This window comes from Manduca sexta, chromosome 20 (genome assembly GCF_014839805.1).
Source record: "Manduca sexta isolate Smith_Timp_Sample1 chromosome 20, JHU_Msex_v1.0, whole genome shotgun sequence".
Taxonomy (NCBI): Eukaryota; Metazoa; Arthropoda; class Insecta; order Lepidoptera; family Sphingidae; genus Manduca; species Manduca sexta.
Window position 1 is genome coordinate 15,451,643 of NC_051134.1, and position 27,041 is coordinate 15,478,683.

At 34.2% G+C, this 27,041-nt stretch overlaps 1 protein-coding gene across 2 annotated transcripts in view; it reads left to right on the forward strand.

Annotated features, from left to right (window-relative positions):
- Positions 1 to 791: 791 nt before the first annotated feature.
- The window catches only part of LOC115449240 (glutamate-gated chloride channel), a 79,191-nt gene continuing 52,941 nt past the window's right edge, over positions 792 to 27,041 (forward strand). The window contains exon 1 of one of the 2 annotated variants that reach the window (XM_037440737.1): positions 792 to 1,216. The gene's annotated coding sequence lies outside the window, so the exon portion shown is untranslated. The remainder of the gene's footprint in view (positions 1,217 to 27,041) is intronic. The other variant, XM_037440738.1, reaches the window with a different exon arrangement.

Genomic DNA, 27,041 nt, shown 5'->3' on the forward strand with positions numbered 1-27,041 from the left:
GGCCCATAAAGTGTCTTGATGCCTATAACGAACTGGATTGAAAAACTAAAAAATCTACCTGTATAATAGCAAATAACTACCATATTTTTAGTACCTACCAAAAACTTTAACTAGAAATTCAAAACTTCCAGTATACCTACATTGTATTTCCTAAGCCTAGCTTTCTGACGACCGTGTGAGTCGTCGTGGATTTATATATCAAATTTGTACTTATAAATGATTTTTAAAAAGTCCTGTCCAGGCCGCGTCGAATGAAAACGTTAATTGAAAAAAGCAAAAAAGCTCATATTATTATAATAATAAATTAATATGCAATATTCCATATTCACAATTTTAAAAAAATGTCTGGTTATAGGTTTGTATGTAGACTTTAACATTTGCCATAGTAATTGTATAATTAAGTCGATTGATACTATACCCAAATACAATCTTTTAAAAATATAGATATCTAATATGGTTTGGTGTGTAAGCTGTAGAAAAAGTATTGTTGGCTTATTATTTTACGAACGTGTTCTCTACGAATTATAATAAAACCATATTTGTGCATTGGTACGATGAATAATTATACTTCCAAAACTATAATGATCTTCAATGATTTTAAGTCAGTGTCAAGCATAGCTTCTAAGTTTACTACGAGCATCTTTCTCTATATAGAAACAATGACTGGTAAAAACTGGCACGGAAAGATTTATGACGGGGTGGATTGAACGGGCGACAGCAGGCGGCCGAGCGACGCGGCGAGTGCTACTGCGCATGCCCGCCACTGCGCCACTAGGCGGCGCGCTGCCCCCTGGCGGACTGGCGCTGCAGTGAATTGCGTAACAAAAGCACACTCGCCTCCCAACGCTACGCTGAAAACTTTCGCCCGGTCCGCGCCTACGGGATGGAGGAGCGAAAAACGAAGTAACTTTCCCGCGGTGCGCGTTCCCTCTTTCTGCCGTTAAAAATTGTTTCTTTTCACGCTGGATACTTCAGAGGACATTCGGACTTCAGCATCTGCCTTTTCTTTTTAGTTCTTGAAGTTTCCTGATAAAGTTGACTGTGGTGAATCGTGACCCATGCGGGTTCTACCGACCACAAGTAAAATAGTGTGGACGTTCTGAGTGTGTTGTGTTATTCTCTTTGTTTTGCTTTGCTAACCGGCGAGTGGTGGAGGCCGTTGGCCGGTGGGACCGCGCTGGTGGTAGGAATCGATACTGCGGCGGGAGCGGCGAAGGTAAATTTTTATTACTATTTTAATACTCTATATTATATTATGTACACGTATTTACATGTAATAGCCCGGCACTAACTTGCGTAGGTAACTAGTGCCAATTAATTTCAGATATTTATTTCGGTATGAAGTACTAATTAATTTGTTGTGCTAACACGTTATTCTTTGTTTACGATGATTCCTTATCGGTTATTTTATTTCCAAATTAAATAAATATTTTATTTAAAATACCATAGGCGAAAAAAGTCATAATATCAATATAAATACTAACCTATTATAGAATTATTACTTCATTACCAAATTGCAAAATGTCTATAGAATTTTTTATCTATAATTTCTGTCCATATTGATTGTATGCCACAATACTGTTTAAAATGTAAAAAAAAAAAGAGAAAAGGAAGGTTTGTTAAAAACCGATCTTAAGTTAACGGTCACCTAAGTAATATTTCCAAAATTAAGAAATTTTAGATATTAATAAAGCTATTTAGGTCAAAATAAAGGGCTTTGAAGCTCTATAGCTTATGTACAAAATCTTTTACGTCACAAAGAACACGTTATAATAGTTTTGTTAAAGTTATTACGTAGTTGTATTATGTTTTTTTTTCTTAATTATGTAATACAATTTTTAATAATAGATAGTCCCAGAATTGCTTACAAATTCCAAAACTAAAACATAATTTCTTGAACCAAACTATCGCCCTTTTAGACCTTTAATTACGTGAAACTTACCAAAATTTTCATTATGACATAATCATACATTACATAAAAAAAATATTCTCATTCAACTTCAATTATATTAATGCGCAATAACACCTCAAATAAATATTAATAGGGGTTAAACTAAATGTCCATGCGTATTGTAACTTTAACTCGTATCGCAAAGATCTGGATTGTTATGTAACAGCTGAAATCCTATAATCAAATTCAGAATAGATCGTATTTTTACATTCTGACATCTATACAGATTGATTAATAGACCACTCTATATCCAAAAACACAGATTTATTTATTCGATAGGAATACGCAAAATTAATATACTTGTCTTAACACAATAATATGTATAGAGTTATATAAGTCAGCTTAATAGACCCGATAAGTAATATTTATTCAACTATAAAATATAACAAAGAGTTTATGACCGGCGTCTTTGTTATACGACATAAAAGGCAGCCTTAAAATCCTTTAAACCAACTTAGCTATGATTTTTAATGTTACATTAATTTCAGCTTTAAAGAAGTACGAAATAAGACACGTTTTATGAAAATCAATTCACTATTTCTTTTACATTGTAAGATCACAATCAATCACTATGATTAATTCCTTGAGCGTTTGAAGGATTTTGATCCCGGAATGAAGAATATGAAGATGTGATAATCTCTTAATATTTTATGCTTTCTATCTTTCTTCTGCGCATCTTCAATTCTTAATGTAGTTTAACGTGTTATTAAATAAAGAAAAAGAGAATGATTATAACATAAACTATAAACAAAACAATGTATTATATCTTTCACATGACGTTAAACAGTCGTAAATAAAAACATAAAAAATGCATTGTGTATACAACGTTTAACAATTTATCCTACCACACTTGCATATTACCATACTTTGCATATCTTTTTATAATTTACACATTCATTAAGTAAATTGGTAGCCACCACGCAACTTTAAATTTTATATAGCTTTTAAGTTTTGCCTTTTATTTCAAGATGTGACGCAAACTTGCCCATTTACATTTAAGGTATTACTGTTAAAACTTAAGAATAACTGTCATTACGTTGAACAAGATACTTATACAATGTATAAACTTATTCACATTTCCGATTTAGACATTATAGGCGGTAAGTACCCGGTTATAGAACGGGGATTTGGGCGACTTTATCCCGAGACATCATGAATATTGCATGGCAGGTAGTGGACTGATGCATTCAAAACGGTTTAGCTTCTACAGAAATGTCGGACAAAATACATTTCCGAGACACGTGATTACTGTAGGTACATTTTATGGCGGATACATTAAAAAGTTCAATCCATCTTTGTAGATGACACGTTCATTTAGTTTATCGCTCATAAACGCAAATTCAAAATGTTCTAAAATTAGACCAACAACACTGTAGCCAACGACGCCCTTGACAGTAATTTTCGTAAGATACAGCTGTAATTGATTTGACACCAGCTAATTACACTTTAACAATGACTTCAGAATATTTAAAGGATTATTACTCATCGTAAGCATGCTCTGTAGTTTTTGTTACATAATTTTCAATATGGTCATCGTTTTTTCGTCGACCTGCATCCACGGTCTACGGCTTTATCACACTTTTCTTTATATATTATGTAATTATAACAACCTCTAAAGTGTGATCGAGAAGTATCTAACTAAATGAAAAACACAAGAAGCGGCTTAAATTTCCGCAGCGGGAAAAATTTATCCTTTATTTATTAGAAGCACTGTTCCGTAAATCAAGACACATTTTCTAAAATATAAGTTCAATCAAAAACCAGTTCAAAGATTACAAAGCGAATTGAAGCACATGCTTTATGACTCTATATTGTATGTGGAACATCGGGAAAGGTCATTGTTTACCAGTTTGATACCTTGCGTCTGACAATGCGTGGTGTTACACAGTTGAGAATGAATGGCGCATAAAATTTGCACTCGGCTAATGAAAAAATAATTGAACTTATATTGTACATTATGTGCTTGTGTCTTTGACCTGTTTATACTAAATAAATACACCACATTGTTATAATACAGATATTTTCAAAATAATTACTCTTTTCGATATAAATCTATAGGCTACTTTATAACCCAGAAATTAACTTTTCCCCAGCTAATTGACTTTTACTCGGGGAAACCACTGGCAAAATCTATGGGACATTATATAGTGTTATCGATTAGATATTTGCCTTTTTTTGTTCTCGCAGTAAAAACAAGTTCAACGCAATAGCGTTACCCGTACTGGAGGTTACCAATAGGTAACCTCCGGTACGGGTAACGCATGGGTAGCCTTGTGTTTTGTGTTAGCCTCATCGATCCTTCAGTTAAGACCAAACATTAACCAAAACCCAAGGGAAAGTTGAAATATCCGAGAACCGCTGCGTGGTCTCCATGATAACTACATGTCGCAGTAGTTATAATAAAACCCGTTAGTGATATTATCTGGAACGGAAAATACGATCCATCCTTTTCGATGTATCCTGGAGCGATAATCACTTAGCTTACTATCGCCAGCATGAAATACCTAGCTAACTATTTTCTAAGTATAGAAGCTCCAAACACCACGCCGTAGGAACTTTCTGCCTCTACAACAATAACGCCGAGCGTCAACTAGATTCAATTCTGGTCTTATTGACGCCGCTACTAAAAGCCTAATAACCTATGCTCATTTTGGCGTCACACGATGTATATATAATACGTATGTACAAAGTACAAAGGACACAACACCTACCTCAGCCCGCCGACGACCTTCCCGTGGCCCCATTAGTCGCCTTTTACGACAGACAGGAGATATCGTGATGACATTAACCAAATGCCTCCAATCCATAGATGGACACATTCAACATTAGAAAGAACTAGCGATATACAGGAATTTATAAGCAATACTTGCGATGTGTTCTTAAATAGTATATTTTGCCGTGCGTTGCGCCACAGTCAAGTTTGCTGAAACTAACTCAGTAATTAACATGACCAACCATACATCGTTTGTTGTTAAAATAGACTTTTCCTACACTGCAAAAAAACATACAACTTTAAATGAACCTCAACGAACCATTCCTCCAATGTTTTTCTTCGTTGGAACAATGGCTCTTAACAACGCTTGTTATCCGCCCAAATGATTCTGTTTTGTCTTCGTAGAGCGAAATATTCCCTTTTGGTCTCATATTGCGGGATTGTTGGCTTATTTTAACGGTCGAATTATATTAGTTATTGTTTATTTAAGCCATTTAAGTAAAAGTAGTCAACTAATTAAAAAGTTAACGTCAAACAGCAGCTGAAAATAAATGAAACCTATTTTATTGATTTAAATAAATTTATATATAAAGTTCATAATAAAAGTGTTGATTGAATGAAAGTGTTTCTATATTAATATCAACTTTCTCGCGATACTTCGCGTTTGGTTATATTCTACAGGGAAAGTTATTACCATGTGATAACACACTCGATGTAAGGGAATCTTTGCTCTACAGTTTTGCGTAATAAACACTGATAAGTTTTATGCAAATGTTATGGGACTATAAACAACAATTAAGTATGGAAATTTAAACTTTCACCCTTCTGAGATTATTGAATTTAACAATAAGTGTCTCAGGGTTTTTTTTCTTTTTGATACATAAAATGTTTCAAATAAATTTACTATCGAAACTTAATTATTATTCTGTGCACGCCACTCTTTTATTTTTATTATACCATATATGTTTATCTTCGTATACATAAATGCTGCATTCTTCGGTCTTTGAATATCAGCCTATCTTCTGTGCTCCAACTCCCAAATAACAAGCCTCCACATAGGTATAATTGTGAGTGCGTTGCCGCAATTTATGCAAGAAAATGGGAGGGGAAAATTTGAAATCTAGTTTGAAAGAAAATGTCGCCGTGAGAATTCGCACTCACAATATAGTTATATGTACATCTCTTATAGATATAGTGAATCTTCTCAAAAGATTTCAGATAAAAAGAAACGCAAAAGGTAGAAATAAATTATTGATGAATCTCGTGCGAAGGAACAACGTTCCTTCACACGAGATTCCCATATCAATTCTTTAGAATTCAACGAATTCTAAAGAATGGATATGGGATTTGGATCTTAACACTTTTGGCTCAATCCATACTTAATGTTTTCCGTGCATTAATTGAAGTGAATATCTTCAATTGACACGAATATCGTTGTTCAGAAACATCAAACAGCAATATAATGTTTCGTGGTAATGTACGATCGATCCGTGTAGTACGAACTTACATTACGTTTCACGTAGGGAATTATAATAATAATAATAATAATTTATTTATTAGACACAAAATTAGTTACAAATCTGTGCAGTTCTGTTTCCTAAACTAAGTAAAAAACTTGTATTTTAGGATAACAGTACCTTCCTTTACAATTTACAATATTATGTGCCCAATACAAAAAGAATAAAAGTAAAAATAAAACAAAGGCAATAAACATAGAAATTACGTCTAAACTAAACACGCTTGCGGGTGTGCGTATGTGCGTGTGCTTGTGTGCGTGTGTGCGTGTGCTTGTGTGCGTGCGTGTGTGTGTGTGAGTGTGTGTGTGTGTGTGTGTGTGTGTGTGTGTGTGTGTGTGTGTGTGTGTGTGTGTGTGTGTGTGTGAGTGTGTGAGTGTGGGTATATTTAGTATAAATCTACGCCACGATTAAGTTTTCGGAGGTTTCATAAGTATGTAATTTTAACCAATTTATAATTTGTATTTTAGCTTCGTAGTCACTAAGACCCCGAATATTTGTACTTTTATTCAAAATATTGTAGAGTCTAGGCCCTTGAAAATCATAATGACGCTTTGCGGCCAGGCTACGCACTAAGGGGACATAGCAAATATCAATTCTTTTGGTTTTGTCTATGGGAGGAGCAGTTATGTGGTAACGTTTAAGGCATTGTAATAGATAGGTTTTTCTAACAGATAAGACTCCAGATTTCTCGTAGACGTCTGTGGTGGGATGTCCATACGGTAAGTGCAGAATAACTTTCAGTAGCGCTCTTTGTGCGCGTTCCATTTCAATTATGTCTCAGTACTCACACTATGTATGAATAACTAGGTATTTCTCGCGGTTTTTTCTCACGTGAAAGAGCTTTCTTGAGATTAAAGTCTAAATATGTACTTTTTAACGATAACAACAGGTCAAATATTAGGGACTTGGTTTTTATCACTTATTTGCCTAATTTCATCCAAATCCGTTAAAAGTTTCTGCGTTTACTAGGTTTTTCTGTACATGTTTGTTAGACTTAAACAAATATTCGTATTTAATATTATGCACATGAATAAAATTCCCTCTAGGTGTTATTCGAACTGTGCAAAAAACTTACTTTAACATATTAAAGAATACAGTGAATTATTTGCTAATTTTATGTAGCTAACTAGCCATATCTAATACTTTTATATAAGTAGGTTGAGGTTAAATCATCATTAGCCACATAAAACCCACTGCTGAACATAAGCCTCCCCTAAAGAATTGCTGTCCGAAGACCTGTCGAAAGCGGAGGAAGTTATAATGCTAGCAGGTAACTTATATCAATTTTATTGCCTGTAAGAGTAGATCTTCTGATTCCTGCTCGCCGTGTATGGTACTGAGCAAGTGGTGAACATGATTCGGCGGCTGATCGAAACAGTTGTCCTTAACAAAACCGAGTTCCTTCATTGCCACGGGTCCCGGAAGAGGCTACCTTCGGAGGCCCTGTCGTAAGGGAGAAGGTGCCGATTTCCATCAGACCCACACGCCGGTTTAAGACGTTGTCGCCTAAGTACATTGATTCAGCGTCCGCCTGCTGAAGTAGATCGTGGAGCGGACACTTCGGACTTCAAGGCACTGTAAGCTCATTTTGCGTAAATCAAAGCCAACAATAAAAAACTGTTTAATGGTAAAATGTAGGTAGATATTGTAACTTTGACTTTTCCGATGACCAACACTTAGTACGCCCCGTGACCACGAAGGCTGCAGTCTTCGAAACGTTGGGATAAAATTATAATATAAAAACCGCGATAAAATCCGTCAAATATTATTTCAATTGTGGAGCGGGTTTATGCGCAGAAAGATTCCGCCGAGCTGAACACGTCTCCTCTAGCTAGAGGAGACGTAGGGAGTGGCAAGTGCCCTATGGTTCGAGGGCATCTGGAAAATTTCGACTCAGTAGTCTATCGTAAGAAGCGAATAAATAGGGCTCTGCGAGGGCGCGGGGCGAGCAGTGGGAGACTGTCCGATAACATACTCCAATTAAGCGACCCCGAGCCAACAATTCGGGCGTTGGATCTCTCGCAGTTGTAAACGCCAAAAGCGTCTTTTAATCTTCGATAGTATTTTAAACCTAGTACAGAGAACAGCTGCAATACGTCATACCATTGGGACACGGTCCCACGTGCCTATAGGTATCTATATCCCCTATCTTAAAGAAAGGATTTCCCGGGTCCGTCTCAAATGCACCGAAGAAGGTCACTGCGGGTTTTGGTCGGTATGCTGGTGTAAGATTCACATAGTATTAGGGACTCAGCCCAATACTCATTCGGATAATACAATACCTGAGTGTCGAATTAAGTCGTAAGACCGATGAAACTAACATAACCGTACCACTCTTCTCAATGGCGGTGGCGATAACTCGTTATTGCCCCGCGAAAAATGGTTGCATGTTATGATGTGACAATTACCGTTTTTAATTAATCCGTAAATTAAAAACGGCTTAATTTCGCAAGTCAGTAAAACTATTTTGCATTGAGTTGACAAAAACGAAAACCTAGGCGACGCGGGCTGCCAAACTTTATTAATTGGAGAGTCACTACAAAAATAAATCAATTTACTCCCGAACGACTTATGCCTGTAGATTGCATACTTTCTGAGCAAAATTTTTGTGCATTACAATTTGGTCAACTCTATATACATATCTAACCATATTAGGCAGTTTTTCTGGATTTAATATTTCATAATCCAACTCGTATACATAGTATTTCTACTTACAGTCAAGGAACTATAAAAAGAAATCTAGATTTTGAAAGCAGCTGTTGTTGTTCCTTCGCAGATCGAAAAATAACGTTTAACAGTTATGAGTCGTTGATTTTATTGACTTTAAAATTATGCATAATATATATTACTAATTTAATATAAGATCAAAACACAGCTCTTCTACCGTATCATCTGCTTTACTTCTCTTATCAGGTTTCATATAAAATTCCAAACGACGCAGACGGTCACAGTCACGCACCATAATTTGCAGCCATTGAATTTAATGAAATCTTGTTACAGGCATTTTCAAAAGATGTCAAGTACTGTTGAGATGTTAACTAATTATAATTAACACTCATTCATAAAGACTTCCATTCTATTTCCATATATCACCATGTTGAAAAACTTTATTTAAGTGTGCTTTAAATGTATACTTACTTAAGACAGGAAAATTCCCTTTTTAGACAAAAATTAATAAATTACATATAAATATGCTACTAAATATAAGTACAACAATTTATGGTAACAAACGATATGATTAATTTAATTACATTGAAAACTTAATAGTTCAATCAATTACTTAAGCTGATCTTGGTCGAATCCACAAAACTTATGACCAGAACTCCAAGATAGTGATTAGTTGTATCGCAATTTAACTTTCTCTATAGAGACAGACTTAGCAGCCCACAATTATTTATTATATTAGAGCAATATAATAAATAACCTGTTCGTTATCCCGATATCTACCGAGACTTTGGCTAAACAGCACGTTCCAAACTCAAAAAAATCTTTTGAAAAATACATTTAAATGCTGCCGCCTGTATTCACGACAGGGCTCGACACTATGTCAATAAGATACTATAACTAGGCGCTTATTTATATCCAATATTTAGATAAGGGCGAATGTTTTTACTATTGTGAGTGATTTATGCGGATACCGAGAGCATATTGGGTGTATGTATAAGAAATGAGGCAGTATATCTAAACGCGGAATATTATTTGGTTCACATAACATTACACTCCATATTCCGAGTTCGGTATGACACTAAAAAAATCGATAATATCAGTACACACGTAGTATAAGATTAATTTATATATACTAGGAATTATTTTTTGTAATATTTCCTGAAATTATGGTAATTATATAAATAATCATATCTTAATGAAATGTAATTTTTGAAAGACGACCACCCGATCATGTTGTGTTTGCCTGTTTAATATCACTATTTTTTTTTCGTTTCTCATGATTGAAAACTATGTTTGTAAATGTAGGCGAATGCACGCTGTACGCCGTTATTTAAATATCAAACTATGTTCACTTTATTTGCTATCGCTAATTTTATTTTATGCCGCTCCAGGTTTAGTCGATTGGATTCCATCTTATCCCATGTTAACGGTGATGTGCGTGCATTAGCTTATATAACTATTGTGACTATGTACAAGAAAGACTTGGAAAAAATACAAAAGAAGTACTGAACAATTGATGACAAAAAAGAAAGCCCGGAGTTTCTTTCTGCCTTTCTTCTTCGGGTAGGTAGTCATCACTTAGGTAGCCAGTGAAAGGCTGGTAGGTTAGCTAGGCTAGGGCTCATGTCCTCGCCGGTGAGGATCGCGACGCGTTACCCTTCTATTTCCCCCTACTTGCCAGCCCGAGCTGGTTACTTCGGTTTGTACCTTGTCTTTTGTATAAACTTTATCCCTAATTTAAAATGTTCATAGTTATATAAGTAATTTTAATAGTTGTTTAGAAATAATAATTATTCTTATTCTTTGTTTTGACGTATCATAAGTGCAACTTTGTTCGCCTACGTGATAAATAAAGTATTTTTTTTTTTAATCGAAATGACAATTATGGCATAAAGTAATAAACTTTACATATCATATTATAACTAAAATGATATATAAAAGTGATCAAACTTATAATAACTATTGGTAACGGTGACAACAATTCCGAATCTTTGTGCCTACATAGGACAACCAGCAACTCACCATTACAAGTAACTTAATGTTGCCGTTTACTCTATCTGAATAATGCGATGACAATGTTAATGTTGATGTTGCCCAGGAGCAAATGTTTTTGCGTTTTGCGGTATAAAAGTCGTCCTTTATATTTTTCCGGAAAAAAAACTAGCCCATATCCTTCCCAGGATCTCAAATTTTCTGCACACCGAATTTCGTCGGCATTGGTAGTCTTTCAGTTTATCGCGATCAGACCGACAGACGCGGGGGGAACTTTGTTTTATAATATGTAAAGATAGATCATAAGAACAATATATCGCAGCACTGAAATGCGCTGAAATTGTATATAAAATATGAAAATATGAGCTAGCACGTCATGCGTAAAATTGTCATAAATATTGTCTAGAATTTACAAGAAAATATCGCGTACTTTCACGAGAAAATATTTCTGAGGCCTGCGGCACTACATATATGCGTATATTCTATACAGGCTCATTATAATCTTTTACTCATTTTTTCTATAAATTTTACTTCGTTGTTTAAACCTAAATGCGCCGATTAAATTATGGTTGATTTCGCTTGTAAATTAGCTTGTTTGTAACCTATAAAATTATATACACTTCAACCTATAGCTTTACTCCATTCTGGTATCACGTATGAAAGCGGGTTACATATGAAATAAGTATAAGTTTATATGAATTTGTAATCTATACACTAGTTACTCCCATATTTAAATGTCGACTACAAAGTTTTAACGGTAGATACCAAATATCACGAAAATCTTACAAAAACAACTCCATATTTCATGCAAATTATTTAAATGTAAGGGAAGAGAATCAGAGTTATGTAGCTTTGTGCGCGCTCTCTCAGCGCCACGCCGCGCCTGGCCACCCCGCGCCACTATGGCGACACCGGCCAAATGGGTATAGTAATTCATAGTACTTAAGTATTTGTCTAATGAGGAAAAATAAACATTTCTTTTTCATTAAAACTGCATTTTACGTCAGTCTGCAACTTGAGTCATGTTTTCATAGATTTTAATACGCTTTATACGATTCGTCAGCACGTTTAATATGCCATCTGGACAGGTGTGCTATCTGAAAGCTATGAAAAGCGAAATAGTTTAACGCGGAAGAATTCAGTTTATTTTTAAAACATATGCCAAATAAATCCTGTCTTTATGCAATAAAGTTGCCATAGTGATAAAGTAAGTAGAAACTGACCGCACCGGTCTGCGCCAATTTTAATGAGTCGGTAAAGTTATGTTTGCTAGTGATGAGTAAGGCTATAAACCACACTGCTATAAAAACTCAAGATTATTACATACCATATACCTATGTATAATCTTGAGCTCGAGCATTCGTAACTAGCTTTCTGACTAAAATGACTGGTAACCAGGTTAAAATCTTAAGACGATACAATGATGTAACGTAATTTATAAATATATACAATATTACATTTGACTTTTTAACTACTTTATAAATATATAATTCAATACTTATACAAAATTGGTACATGATGTATTTTATTTTCCTTATCCCTCATAATATTCATTCCCGCTTACGTCGCATTTTTGCCTGGGTCTCTTTAAAATCGTCTGAAACGTCTTCTATACGTAGTACAATGTCCATTATATTAATAATTAATACAACATTCGTTGTTTAGATGTACGTATAGTTTAGTTTTAATTTAGTTACGGGCCAATTTTTAGATTACCGACGAAGAAATTTAAAAAAAAAGAAATATACCTATTTTATTCAGTTGTACGCTGTATCTACAATCTACATTATTTAGATTTTAATTATAGTCTTAATTTTTTTGTTTGTTATCTTTTTTCGACAACCACCTGTCACTTCTACACTTTATTAATTTCTGAAATGTTTCGTATTTCAACAAAATGAACCAAAGAGATCGGACCTCATACTACAGCTGAAACAGACAAATTTAGCGCACCTTACCCAAAGAGAATTATAATTGACCTTACCTTTATAAATATTTGACAACCAGGTGACAATTCTTTATTTCTAAAAATATAAAAGATATCAAATGTTTCACAGCTAAACAAATCAAACATTTTGTATTGAAAAATGATATTGTCGTTTTTAGAATTTTCCGCTATTTATTATTTATGGTTCTCACCTTTTAAACCTTCCTTGGACTTTCACAAATAATTCAAAACCAAAATTAGCCAAATCGGTCCAGCCGTACTCGAGTTTTTGCGGGACTAACGAAAATCAATTGATTTTTGTATACATATATGGATATAGTACTTAAATTAAGACTAAATATGTTTTAGAGCATATTAGGACATACTGATTTTTTTAATTTCTTTTCTTTCTTCACAATCATAATTCAAGTTATTTAAATGAAACTGTAAAATATAAAATCCTTTGGGAGCAAGTTGTACTTTCACTTGGCCGGTTCTTTTTTTCAAGAATGTTTTCACTGCCAGACGGCCTTTTATTAAAATATACATAAGGAGCAGTCTGAATAAGGCATAACGAGCCAAGTCGTGTCTGATGAAAGGACACTTTGAGACCGAACTAATGAATAATAATTGTCGGTAGCAGGGAATGTCAACAATGAGACAGTTTTAGTTAAACTGTAAAATAACTGAACTGAGGAACATTGCCCGATATAATTTAACCCGTCATATAAATATGAAAATTTTAATTTTTGATTTTATTTTCTTACATGTTATATTTCTCACGTCAGGCAATCGAAATTTATGATTTTTCGAACTGAATACCATACCTCAATAATCAATTGAGTTGGAATTCGGGCTCGATATGGCGATAGATTCGACCTCTATTACGTCGTCGGGTCGGACGGAAATAAGCTCGAAGAACCGCGAGTGTACTAGCTGCACCTATGCCTAACTCTTCGTAGTTACACACGTGAGCCTTTGCCTTATCTAATACGCTCCATAAAATAATGTACGAGCTGTAGGAAAATTATTCGTTTTTAATGAGGTATAGCATGTATAGCCAAACTCTTGTAATTTCTTTAATTAATAACATAAAATTCGTAATAATATTATTATAGTCTTCGCGAATGTAACTTAATCAAACATTACTACATATAGAATCATCTGCTCAATGTCCAATTTATCTCATCATAATATTATATTGATAATATATTTTTTATACAGCGTTCTATTTATGCGACGAAATACATATTTTTTTTTATACATATTTAATATTTTACTTACATTGCTGAGTAAATTTTATATAGAAATTAATCTAATGCGCCAAGTTCGCAACATGCTTCATCCATTGTATTATGATTTATGAGAAATCCGGCTGAGTGCGAGTCGGGCTCCCGCACCGAGGGAAGCAAAAGTGATTAAAGATAAACATGGATACAGGTTCCGTATACCTACACGTTTCTGTTTATATTATTTTTTGTTAAGCTTTCTACTGTAACAAAACATAATATTCTGTGAAAATATTCTGGAAAAACGCTACCTGTTATTGATAAAAATATGTAGAACCATTCATGCTGCAGACAGACGCACTGACGAAGGCCGTAGACTTAAAAATAGAATTATGTTACAACTCCTTAAATATGAAACCTGAAAAAGATACTATTTATCATGTACGTACATTGTACATATTGTATATACTTATGAGGAAGGTACAGGTCAAAGTTACAATTTCGTAACCAAACATGGTCCATATTGTATTCGTAACTAATCTTTCCAATAATATTTTCAGCGATCAATATGCAATTCTATTTTAAAGGTTATTGGGCAAATTTTTGTATTCGGCGCAGTATTTGAATAAAGACTGCTTGCTGACATATAACTTAACTTCATGTTTCGTTTCTAACAATTTCTTTTGCATCTTACGTCGGATGAAGTCGTGAGAATTATAAAGGGACACTGGGTGGATTTCTCTAACATGTGTCTGGGAGTGGACTCCCAAAGGTGTGCACCATGGGGTGGTCGTACATTATCAGTAGTAATAATGAAGCTAAATATCTTTGTAACATGCTTGATACAATATTGCGATATTAATACATTGGTATAGGATAAGTAAAGAAGAAGAATATGGAACATTGAGAAAGTTATGTGAAGACATTGGCGGTAAATATCGAAAAAAAACTAGTAAAATATGTTTGGTTACTTCACAGATGTATCAAATACGTAATACGATGAGTATGAGTTATTCAACATTTCTTTAACCTTATGAATCCTAGATACAAATAAGCCATCGCTTTAGCTTTAACTTGTACCTGAAACAAGGATATAATTAGATCAAAACCATATACTTCGCAATTATAACAAGGTTAAGATATTTTCTGCGTATAGTTTATCACGCTTTTAATGAGTTTTTTATTGTCCTGTTCGTCCAGATGATTGCGTAAACGTGTCAAGCAACAGAGCTACAACTTAAAGTATTGTTTAACGCCTGGACTAACTTACTTTGTGGAATTACAAAGTGAAGCATGTGAAAAATAATAAAATTTAAATAAAGGGTATTTTGTTATACAAAGTTATGAAGTACTTAACATTACTCTAGGCGCATAAATGTAAAAATTTCCTAATTATAAAATATTTATTGTGCCAAATATTTTAGAGACCTGTATACAATTAAAATTTTGCAAATGCGGCGTTACGTCTGAACGCTGGCCTTTTTGCGAAGTAAACACCAATCAGCGAGCTGACTTATTGATTCGACAATTACTTCGGGCTTGAAAGCCTGTGTTATTTATTCATCTGTTTAAGAGCCGATTTTTCCATCATGAAATAAAATTTATTTGTCGGATGAAATACAATACAAACGAATTTAAATTGACACTCAAATATATCTATTAAGTTGGTAATTTGTCTCACTTTTACATTCATACCAGTTATACTTTCTGTGATGAATATCTACATTTTATCCCACGATTGAAATTTATTCTCGTATTATTTGTGTAGTGCAGAAACGAGACAATTTGTTTATTGATATGTAAATGTACAAAGTATAAAGCTGTAGAATACGTCTGATAGAATTTTATCTCCTAAAATTTGATATGTGTGTTTTCTGTTAGTCGACCAGTATATCTTTAAGTAAATTTAAAATGAATAGTTGGGAAACAGTCATTAAACCGCATGATTTAATCAACACCCATTGAAGGGCTGGCTGAATTCGGTGGCTGTTGGGCTCTCAAGACTCAGTTAATTATGCGTATACTATGTGGTTGTGGTGGTACTCAGTTAGTTAAGCGTATATTACGCACAACTAAGTTGATTGTTGTTTATTACATTATATTGTTAAAATTAATCCTTAATGCAATAATATCCATAAATTAAATATGTAAAGTATGCTCAATACGAAGTGTTTTATATTCATCAATGTGAAAATCTCTAGATGAATCTGAATTTCTTTTTCGCGACTCCTGCAGGGTAGAAATTTTCCGTACAAATAACCCTTAGACTGCTGAATTTGATAATAATTACTTATTAATTATTATATAATGAACTTAAGATTTTAAAACCTTAGGTAATTAAGAGCTCTCATATTTATTTCACTTATCACATTGAACGCCAGCGATACAGCATTACCATTACCATATTGTTAGATTTTTGTTACTATGATAAAAATTCGACTTACATATATTTTATTTAGAGGAAAGTTCGACCTACAAAACTATCTCTTCTTGTTTTATAGTTTTGTTTATCCCTCAAACTTACACAAGCCATGAGTTGCGTGAAATATCTGTAATTTTTTCTTTAGTTTATCCGATTTACGTAATATCTTGCTGGCTACGAAAGAAGACTGAAATCTTGTCTATTATACCTAGTCTTGCCATAAATATTGTAATAAAGAAAAAAGAAAATTGTTAACTGCAAATAACATTTATTACTTTTACAGTGTGTCAGTTTAATACATAAATATAAAACAATTAAAAATATAAAAAGCTTATTCGAAGTGGTCTCCATTGGCTGCAATACAGTCCTTTAAACGATGAGGCCAGTTATCAATAGAAGCACGCACTCTTTCCATGGGAAAATTCTTCACTGCCAATCGTATAGATTGTTTTAGGGACTCAAATTATCATGGCGTTTAGAGCAAGCTGTACTCTCTAAAACTGACCACAAATCATAATCCAGCGGATTAAGATCGGGACTAGACGACGGCCAGTCTTCAGCTCTGATGAAGTCCGAAACGTTCGATTCCAACCAAGACTGCGTGGACCGAGCTTTATGACCCGGCGCCGAGTCTTGCTGGAAGGACCATACTTGGTTATTGAACATGGTGATGTTAAGGGGCTTAACTACCTTCTCAAGAATGGTATCTTGATACACTTGTGCCGATGTTTTGATACCTTTTTCACAAAAATATGGCTCAGTCACTCCTTCATAGCTAACACCCCACCAAACCATCACTGAAGTCGGATAATGTCCACGTTGCACTCTGTCGACTAATTGGGAAGCTTCCTTAGAGCTTTGAGCATAAATACGGTCATTTTGTTTGTTAAAATGTTGCTCAATTGTAAAAATTTTCTCATCCGTAAACAAAATTTTTCTGTGACCTCCCTTTGCGTACCGCTTCAGTAGTTGTTTCGATTTTACCACCCTATTCTTCTTTAAATTATCAGTTAAGAAATGGCCAGTGCGTCTCTTATAGGCTGCAAGTCCTAAGTCATCTTTTAAAATACGCGACATGGTTCTAGGTGCTATCTTCATTTCCCGAGATAAAATCTTTTGCTTTCGGACAGGATTTCTTCGAATTCTTTCCCTTACTGCTTTGACCACCTTTTTCGTACGAACACTACGTGGACGGCCAGATCTTTTCTGTCACAAACAGAGGAGGTCTCATTGTACCTATTAATAGCCCGGTACACAAACATTTTACTAATACCAAGTGTATGGAGAGTTTTAAAATTGCATTTGGCTCCATACCTACTTTGTGTAATGCTATCACAGCGATTCGGTTCTCTTTATCACCCCACACCATTTTAATATCGCAAAATATTTTACAATGTATTGGCGCCAAAATGAGAAAACACAATGAACAATCGTATAAAAATGACAGATTCGAAATTCAAATGTAATATTTTTTTATAATTAAGTGTAACAGTATTTATGGCCAGACTAAGTAATTTGTGTTACGAAAGCGTTCGTAAGTTATGTTAATTCTGGTGCACAAAATTGGACGCATGTAGAATCTTGATAATCGAAATTTTATATTGAGGTTTAAACTTTATAAGGACTTTGTTAAAAAAATATAAACATTCTTTTACCATGATCCTTAGGCCCAGTAAGTTTTTCAGCTTCAAAAATGTATTAAATATTTTTACAATAGAAACTATAATTAAAAATCCAAAATATTCTTTTTTGGCAAAACTGATTGCGTCTTTTTTAGAAAAAATACATTTGACTGAAGCTTACAACTACAAATATTTATAAAAATGCTATAATGGAACATTACGTCAAATTGTGACGGGTGTAATCATGCATTTGTACCTACATATTACTGTCATATACTTACTGAAGTAGCTAATGTTTGCGATTAGTGAAATTGTTAGCATTCCTTACATTACTATGGAACGGTAATTAACCTCTCCGTGCTTTCCGAAACCAACCTAACTATCTTAATATTAGGTGCTGTAATTATGTGATAACAGCAATTAAGGCAGGAAACATGCTCGAACGTACACAATGCAACAAGACGATTGGATAGCACAGATCGATATAATTAACCAGTAGGCAAGTTGCTTGCCAAGTTGGCTAGACCGCCCATGACCGACTTATCTCCATACATAAAATGACATTACAACTGGCGATGGCTTCTTTTCACTCGATATCACAGAGTTTTTATTGCTTCTCTGGCAATACAGATTTGTCTGGACAATGAAGTATAAGGGAATTGAAAAGCGCCAACAGAAATATGAATAGCGCCCATGTACCTTCTACTGTGTCTTTGCGCTCTTTTCAGAAGAATAAACGTTAATGAGTCCCCACTCTCGCTTAGGCTATTATGAGCACGTTAAAATTAGATTTCTTATTATTTCCATTATTTATTTCGCTCTAGAACCGGTAATGAGTAAATGTTTATTATTATTATGATCATTTAATGCGTGTAGTTTTATCATTTATATTTATTTATATTGTTACATGTTATTGACATACAATGTATACAAATATAAGAGAGAGAAAGAAACACATAGCTTAACTTTCAAATAAAACTGATCAGTAAATGACCCAAGAGGTGCACGAATTATATTTACATGGCTAGCGAGTCATTGTATATCTCGTTAGTTAATATTATTACAACGAATACCTAATCGCTTCTTCACACTCCATTTAATGTCCCCATACTATGGGTAAGAGGATACACGTGTAGTGCCAAAGTAATTCATAGCTTTATACTGCAGCAAAACAAGACTTCAAACTTTCCCAAACTTTTTGGTTCGAGCCAAAGTGGAAGAAACCACCAAACTGTGAGTGCACAAGTCAGCGGGTGTGGTTTTGTATTTGAGTAGGTATTTGGCGACACCACCTCTTTGCAGAGATACAATTTACTAACTGGACCAATCAGACATAATTATTACACTTTAAAAATTAAATTATCAAGTGTTTCGGTAATCCATGGTTAAATTATCTCTTTTTTACAAGTTTACCCTCACTATGTATTATTTTGAGTCATAATATAGATTCCGTATTACTTTACGTAATGTAAAAAAATCACTTTGTTTCTTTGACAAATTATAATAAATGAAGATAATATAGTTCACGACACAAGTGCTCGGATCGATGCAAATAGCATTATGTACCCGGTGCCGAGCTATGTCTATAACCTCTATTGCACCTCACCACACCAATCATGTCGCACTCTACAGAACGCATAATATGTTAACGATATCACTACGGTTTTGTGTGCGTAAGTTATTAACAAGCTAAGAGCTAATGCTGGGTATATGCCATCTGCAGCTCTTATTGTAAAGTGAATATCGCATCACAAAATTTTTAGGATCTGTTGTAAAAATAACTCTAGTCTCATAGCAAATTATCCAGACAACAGTTAACAATATGTGGCACTAACCATTGCAGCAGTATAATAAACTTTTACAAATAGTACAACGAAATAAAAATTTTAGGCGGAAGGATCAGCTTATAAAATTGTGTAATTTTTCTTGAAGAGTTATTTCAAATGAGCGTAGCTCAGCCGGCTTTACAACTATATTATGAAGTTTGAATTTATCTGTTATTTTGTAATAACACGTCCTGATTGAATTTAGACAAAGATCTGAACCTAATACCTAAGCGGAAATATTTTGTAAATATGGATAATCCATCAAGTTTTCCCCCTTACAACGTAGTAAGGTAACGTGACTTTCTAGCAGTGATCTATTAACACAAGACTAAACAAGTCGTTCTATTTAAAGTACTGTTTTATTTATTTGCCGAACATTTAAAAGAGTCCAGTGACTAATGTGTTTAAAAAATTATAAATTCATTTTCTTGTACGTTGCATTGCTCGTTTATTTTTACGTTCATCTAAATATAGATGTATGTCATGATGACTAGTGGTCAATTGCGAATTTATTTCACAAGCGAGAGTACTAATATTCTATCTAATATGATGCGCAGTATGAAAAGTAAAAAGTCACTTCGAAATACATAAAGTCAAATTAATAATAAACAAATTACAAAGTTGTGTTATTTTTTCCTATATCTACATGCATTTGTTATCCGCGTAACTTTGTTTTCGTATTGAGATACTTTCATGGCAGGTATTAGCCTACTCTTGTAAACATCTCAATGATGAAAGAAGACTCATAAACTTTAATCCAGAATGCACTGCACTGAGTTTGTCATCCTAACATATCAGATGTCCCCTGAGGCAATTCTTGTGCGCTCGGTCTCCACACCGAATGCACGCCCATGCATGGGGGACATTTGTTGCTGAACCTAGACACAAAAGTGTGTCTATACCCCCATGATTGCAAGTTCATATGGGGGGTCTGATAGGGACTTGTTGAACATTTCCGTCCTCTTCTCTCCGCCCATCCTATTACTTCCTCTTCCTTCACCCTTCTTTCCCCTATTTCTCCTCTTTCCTTTTCCTCCTGGCCCTGCAGTCGTTAAGCCGGGGAGGAACCAGTATACCGTTCGCAGGTTACTCTCGGTGTTGACTGCAGGATCAGCCGTTAAAAAAAAACATATCAGATTTTAAGTTTCGTGTGTGATAAAAGAAATACATACAGCGAATGGTATATATACCCAGAGAAACCATGGCACGTACATTTTTGAAATATCTCGCGTTTTTTGGTAATAGTCATACAAAATTAATTATAAAACACCACGCTAAAGTGTAAAATATTTTATTTTCATTTAGGCTCCTGACTGAAGAGTACTCATACCTACGCGGCGAATTTATATTAATGACTTCTCAAATTAGTATATTTCCGCATACCCACTTAAATACAATGAATGATGACCCGTTTATCGGTTCATGTATAAATTACGTTATAATTTGGCACTTACCTTATATTTCTGTAAGTTGTTACGTGGAAGTTCCAAATGGCCCAAAACGTAATCTTAATTACGGCAAAATTGAGTAGTCATTCATTGTGACGCTTCTTCTGAGGCCTATTTTCCTTATTAAGCTAACACAATACTATTACTTAAATAGGTCGTTTGCAATTCACCGAGTAGTGACGCCAATTAGATATAGCTATGTAGTTCATCCATTGTCACTGGTGCCAAATCTTCGATGTTTGTTACTTAAGTCGAAAAACATTAACCACTATAACCCTAGTTTGAAGACAAAGAAATAAAAGGACTTGAAAAGTAAATTTTGGGCAGATATCCAAAAATAACCTTTTTTAACAAGTAGATACTGCCAAATGTTTCTGTGCTACTGCGGAGCTAAAGTATGACTTCCGTTTATATTATTATGCACAGAACTACAGATAATCATGTAGTAGTACATTAGTCCATTAGATCACAATCACAATAGTACATTATCTACGAATAGATCGCATTTGCTTCACCGCTAAATCTCTATACATTATATGAACTCTCACACTATGCATTACGTGAACTCTCACACTATGCATTACGTGAATTCTCACACTATGCATTACGTGAACTCTCACACTATGCATTACGTGAACTCTCACACTAAGCATTACATGAACTCTCACATTAAGCATTACGTGAACTCTCACACTACGTATTACGTGAAATCTCACATTATGCATTACGTGAACTCTCACACTATGCATTACGTGAACTCTCACACTAAGCATTACATGAACTCTCACATTAAGCATTACGTGAACTCTCACATTACGTATTACGTGAAATCTCACACTATGCATTACGTGAACTCTCACACTATGCATTACGTGAACTCTCATACTAAGTAACATGAACTCTCACACTACGCATTACGTGAACTCTCACACTATGCATTACGTGAACTCTCACACTATGCATTACGTGAACTCTCACACTATGTATTACGTGAACTCTCACACTAAGCATTATATGAACTCTCACATTAAGCATTACGTGAACTCTCACACTAAGCATTACATGAACTCTCACACTACGCATTACGTGAACTCTCACACTATGCATTACGTGAACTCTCACTCTATGCATTACGTGAACTCTCACACTTTGCATTACGTGAACTCTCACACTATGCATTACGTGAACTCTCACACTAAGCATTACATGAACTCTCACATTAAGCATTACTTGAACTCTCACATTACGAATTACGTGAAATCTCACTATGCATTACGTGAACTCTCACACTATGCATTACGTGAACTCTCATACTAAGTAACATGAACTCTCACACTACGCATTACGTGAACTCTCACACTATGCATTACGTGAACTCTCACACTATGCATTACGTGAACTCTCACACTATGTATTACGTGAACTCTCACACTAAGCATTACATGAACTCTCACATTAAGCATTACGTGAACTCTCACACTAAGCATTACATGAACTCTCACACTACGCATTACGTGAACTCTCACACTATGCATTACGTGAACTCTCACTCTATGCATTACGTGAACTCTCACACTTTGCATTACGTGAACTCTCACACTATGCATTACGTGAACTCTCACACTATGCATTACGTAAATTATAATAAATATTTTCACACTGATCTAAACTTACGAAAGAAAATTACAATATGATTATATATTATTTATTTAATGAAAAGAACCGTACCAAAGCTTTGCAATGACACACAATTGTATTACATACACTATAAGTGATGTATACATCAGTTGTGCATTCAGCGAACACTTTGTTTAATGAACCGTTTCAAGGCATTGAATCGTAAACAAAGTATTTTCAGTGTAGCTAATAATGTTTTCCGATGGAACTCACAAGTACTTGCATTTTATGCTGCCAACTACCACATTCCGCAATGGCACTATAAGAGAGCTGAACTACGTGCATGTAATTCAATTCTATAAGAAAGCTATTAAGCTCCTATACAATTCCGTTCTTTATATTCACTCACATATTTATGCGGTATAAATAGGTATTTTATACTCTATGTAAAACTTTACATGCATATTTTAATTTGTTTAGGTATGTTTAAATACCACCGGCGCTTAATATAATTCATAAAAAAATGTTCCTCACCTATATCCCTAATATTTCAAACATTTATTTATACTCGCAAAGAAAATGTTTTACAATAGTTTTTGTGCTTCATTTTAGCCTTAACAGTATCTCATGACTGAAAAAGTCCTAAACAAGCGAACAAAAGTCACGTTTTCAAATAGCCGGGCTTAACGTATAGAATAACAGAAAGGCCTCAATTTTCGTTCCCATTCACCGTGTTTGTTTGCTGAATATTTCGGATAAAGGCATATAACTGACGTGCACGTTGATTAATGTTAAATAACGTTGGATAGGTATTCTAGATCTGGACTATTGACTTTAATAAGTGTGTACGCGTTAGCCAACTTTATCTTTTCGTAGTAACTTGCCCATATAACCATCGCTTATTAAAATACCATTCTTATTCATTATTAATCAAATACGATATAAATATCAGACACCCTTTAAACTTTATAATTTTATGTGGATTACAGACCAGACAGAGCAAACCTTACATGGTTTAGCATAGCTCGCATAGTTATCATATTTTTAATACTTTATCTACACTTAGTTACATACCTACACACACTTAGTTTACCTACACTTTTGTACAGACAATAAACTGTGTAGCCTTGTAAGTAAACTAAGCTATATTCTATGTGTAAATTCCTCAGTTATACGAGTTAAGTTAAACTAACTTGGCTTAATTCTTGGACTGCAACCGGTTTTAATTACAAAAGATCATATTTTTCGTGGGATGACGGGGGTAAAAAATAAAACGTTGTCGAAATAAAAGCAATTAACCATTTCACGTATGAAAGTTGTACAGTCTAATTGACTAATTTAAAAAATGTACTACGGTGAGGGGCGACATGGCAGAGGGTAAAGTGATATAGGCTTACAGCCATGTTCGTTGAGGTGACGGGCTGCTCATCAGGCGCATGGGACGAGTTCAAAGAGTTAATTATTCAGCGCATCTGTTCGCCCCATTCTCTGGGGATCTCGCTATCCTCTTTTGGTATGCAGATTCGCGCCACTTTCGCCGAAAACCTATGCGAAAATATAAATACCAAAAATTTCAACACAATACTAGTGAAATACTAGTGACCTGCGCCTACTTCAGTTTGTTATTTAAAAATAACAAACAGATTTATTATAATCATTTTATTTATATTTTCATTTCATTTGATTGTAATAATTGTATATGCCTATTTGCTTTGGTAATTGAATACACTTAATTTGTTAAAACAATTCTTTTATATCCCGTGTTTTGCAACGCCTTTGATTCACATAGTAGGTATGTATTTTATACGTTTTCTTCATCAAGTATAAAATCACATGCTTCAACTATATAATATACAACTCTACTTAAAATTAACGTGAAATCTCGTAGTAACATCCATGCTTAATAAAATATGAGACAGTGAGTCGGGTGTAGACGAAAATAATGGCTTGATACATATAACACGTGTAAGCTTGTCTTCGCTTAATTTGTCGAAACCGGACAATATTATTGAAACAATATTAATATTTTTTATCTGGCAGGCAGTTTTTTTAACTGATATGCCTGTATCCTGTAATTCTGAGTAAATATTATAACAGCATACTTTTTTCATATTACTTTAAAATCAATCTTCTGACTTATTTAACATTGCCGCTTGTGGGAAAAGAAAAGCCATTGTTTAAATGTATTATTTTAGCGGGATATAAGTATCTTAATCCAATTATTAGTAGATAATTATCCATTTTCTATTTTAATAGTTCTAGTGTTGGATAGATTCTATCTTTTAAAATAATATTTTAACAACGATCTTACAAACGCTGTTTTACCTTAGTTTTAACTTAGCGTTTCTAATATTTTTTTCATTATTATATTTTTATTACACTCATTTAATTCTGCCGAATTGTATTTTCATCTTCTGATGATATACTTACTCAGCTATAGTTGGATCAGTCAGAATATTACCGATATGCGCAAAGCTCTTGTTTTGTGTCATCATGTTTTATAGAATAGCATTTCCGGGAAATCAATTCCTACATTTATCACGTACCTACATTCTTAGCGTTTGATCTCTAATCTTAATATTCAATCACATGTTCTGTACTATCATCATTGAACTTTCTAACTTAACCTTCTAACGTAACTTCATTATAAGTAACTTAAATTTTCGTACCGCAATAAAATGTACTACGTAGCTAAAGCAGGTGTTCCTAAGAATTATTGGCTTTTTGTTCGCGGTGTGATGCGCGACGTGAAAGTATTTTTCCGTTTTCACCGTCTATTATTTTTCAGATATTTTTCCTAAGACTTTATATATATGTATATGTGTCTAACGTTCAAATCCTTTCAAGGTTTTGTTTGATTGGCTAATGAACGTCCAAATATAATCACAATATTTCACATAGGATATTAAATGTTTATACATTTTAATCTAAACATTTTAAAATTCGAAATAAAATATTAGGACTTATTTTTATTCCCGAAGTAAGTAAGTTAATGGTTTAGTATATTTATTGTTTTTGAAAAGATTTATAACCTTTAATTAAAACGTCGTGTGTTAGTCGATAACCTCGAAGAAAATCAGTTAAAAACAGACATAAATTGTGCCGAATAGTGTACATAAAATATGTTTGCATCGAGGCATATAGCGTTTATCGTCTTTAGTTTTTCATTGACCTTTATACAATTAATAACAATGCGTCATATTGAATGGCCTCATAGACTGTTACTTTTACCAGCAACGGTAGATTAGGCCATACAGTCCTCGTTGTTCAAGTATTCCATATTCAAAGTGGAATTTATCGAGAGCAATTTTTTTTTCTCGCGTTAGTTTTATATTGTTACTAGCTTCCGCTCGCAGCTTCGCCCGCGTGGATTTCGGACTTCAAAAATGGAGCCGGTCGCGAACGTTCGAGAATGTTCGTTTTACGAAGCTACTCGCTAGGTGATTCGCTAGCCTCTAGGTGCCAAGCAAGCCGCCTGCCTGCGTTCGCGACCTTATATATATACAAAATAATCCTTATAGCATGATTCAGTATTCACGCATGATGGCTTATTATTAGCGTATTTCATGTATAACTTTGGTGTTTCTATACCGATTTCTATGATCCTTTTTATGGAATATTTAATAATGTTAACTTTTTTATTAGGGATGACTGAGAGTGTTATAAACGTAAGAGTAGACAAATATAATGAGAAAGCTTCGAACTGCTAAGCTATCGGGAGTTACACGTGTTATTGTGAGTCAACCATAAAAGATAGACATAAAAGATATGCTGTCGTGGGATATTTTTACATAATTTTAAGGAGAACATTTCCGTCATTCATGATTTCTGTGTAGCTTTAACCATTAAGGTTGCACACGCGACGGAAGCTTAAAGAATGGAGTAACTTCTCCCGTTTTCCCAACATTTCCCTTCACTGCTCTGCTCCTATAAATTGTAGCATGATGAAAAGTATACTATAACCAGCACAGGAGTATGACAAATAATTGTACCAAGTTTCGTTAAAATCCGTCGAGTAGTTTTTGTTTTTATAACGGTTATACAGACAGACAGACAGACAGACAAAAATTTTACTAATTGCATTTTTGACATCAGTATCGATCCCTAATT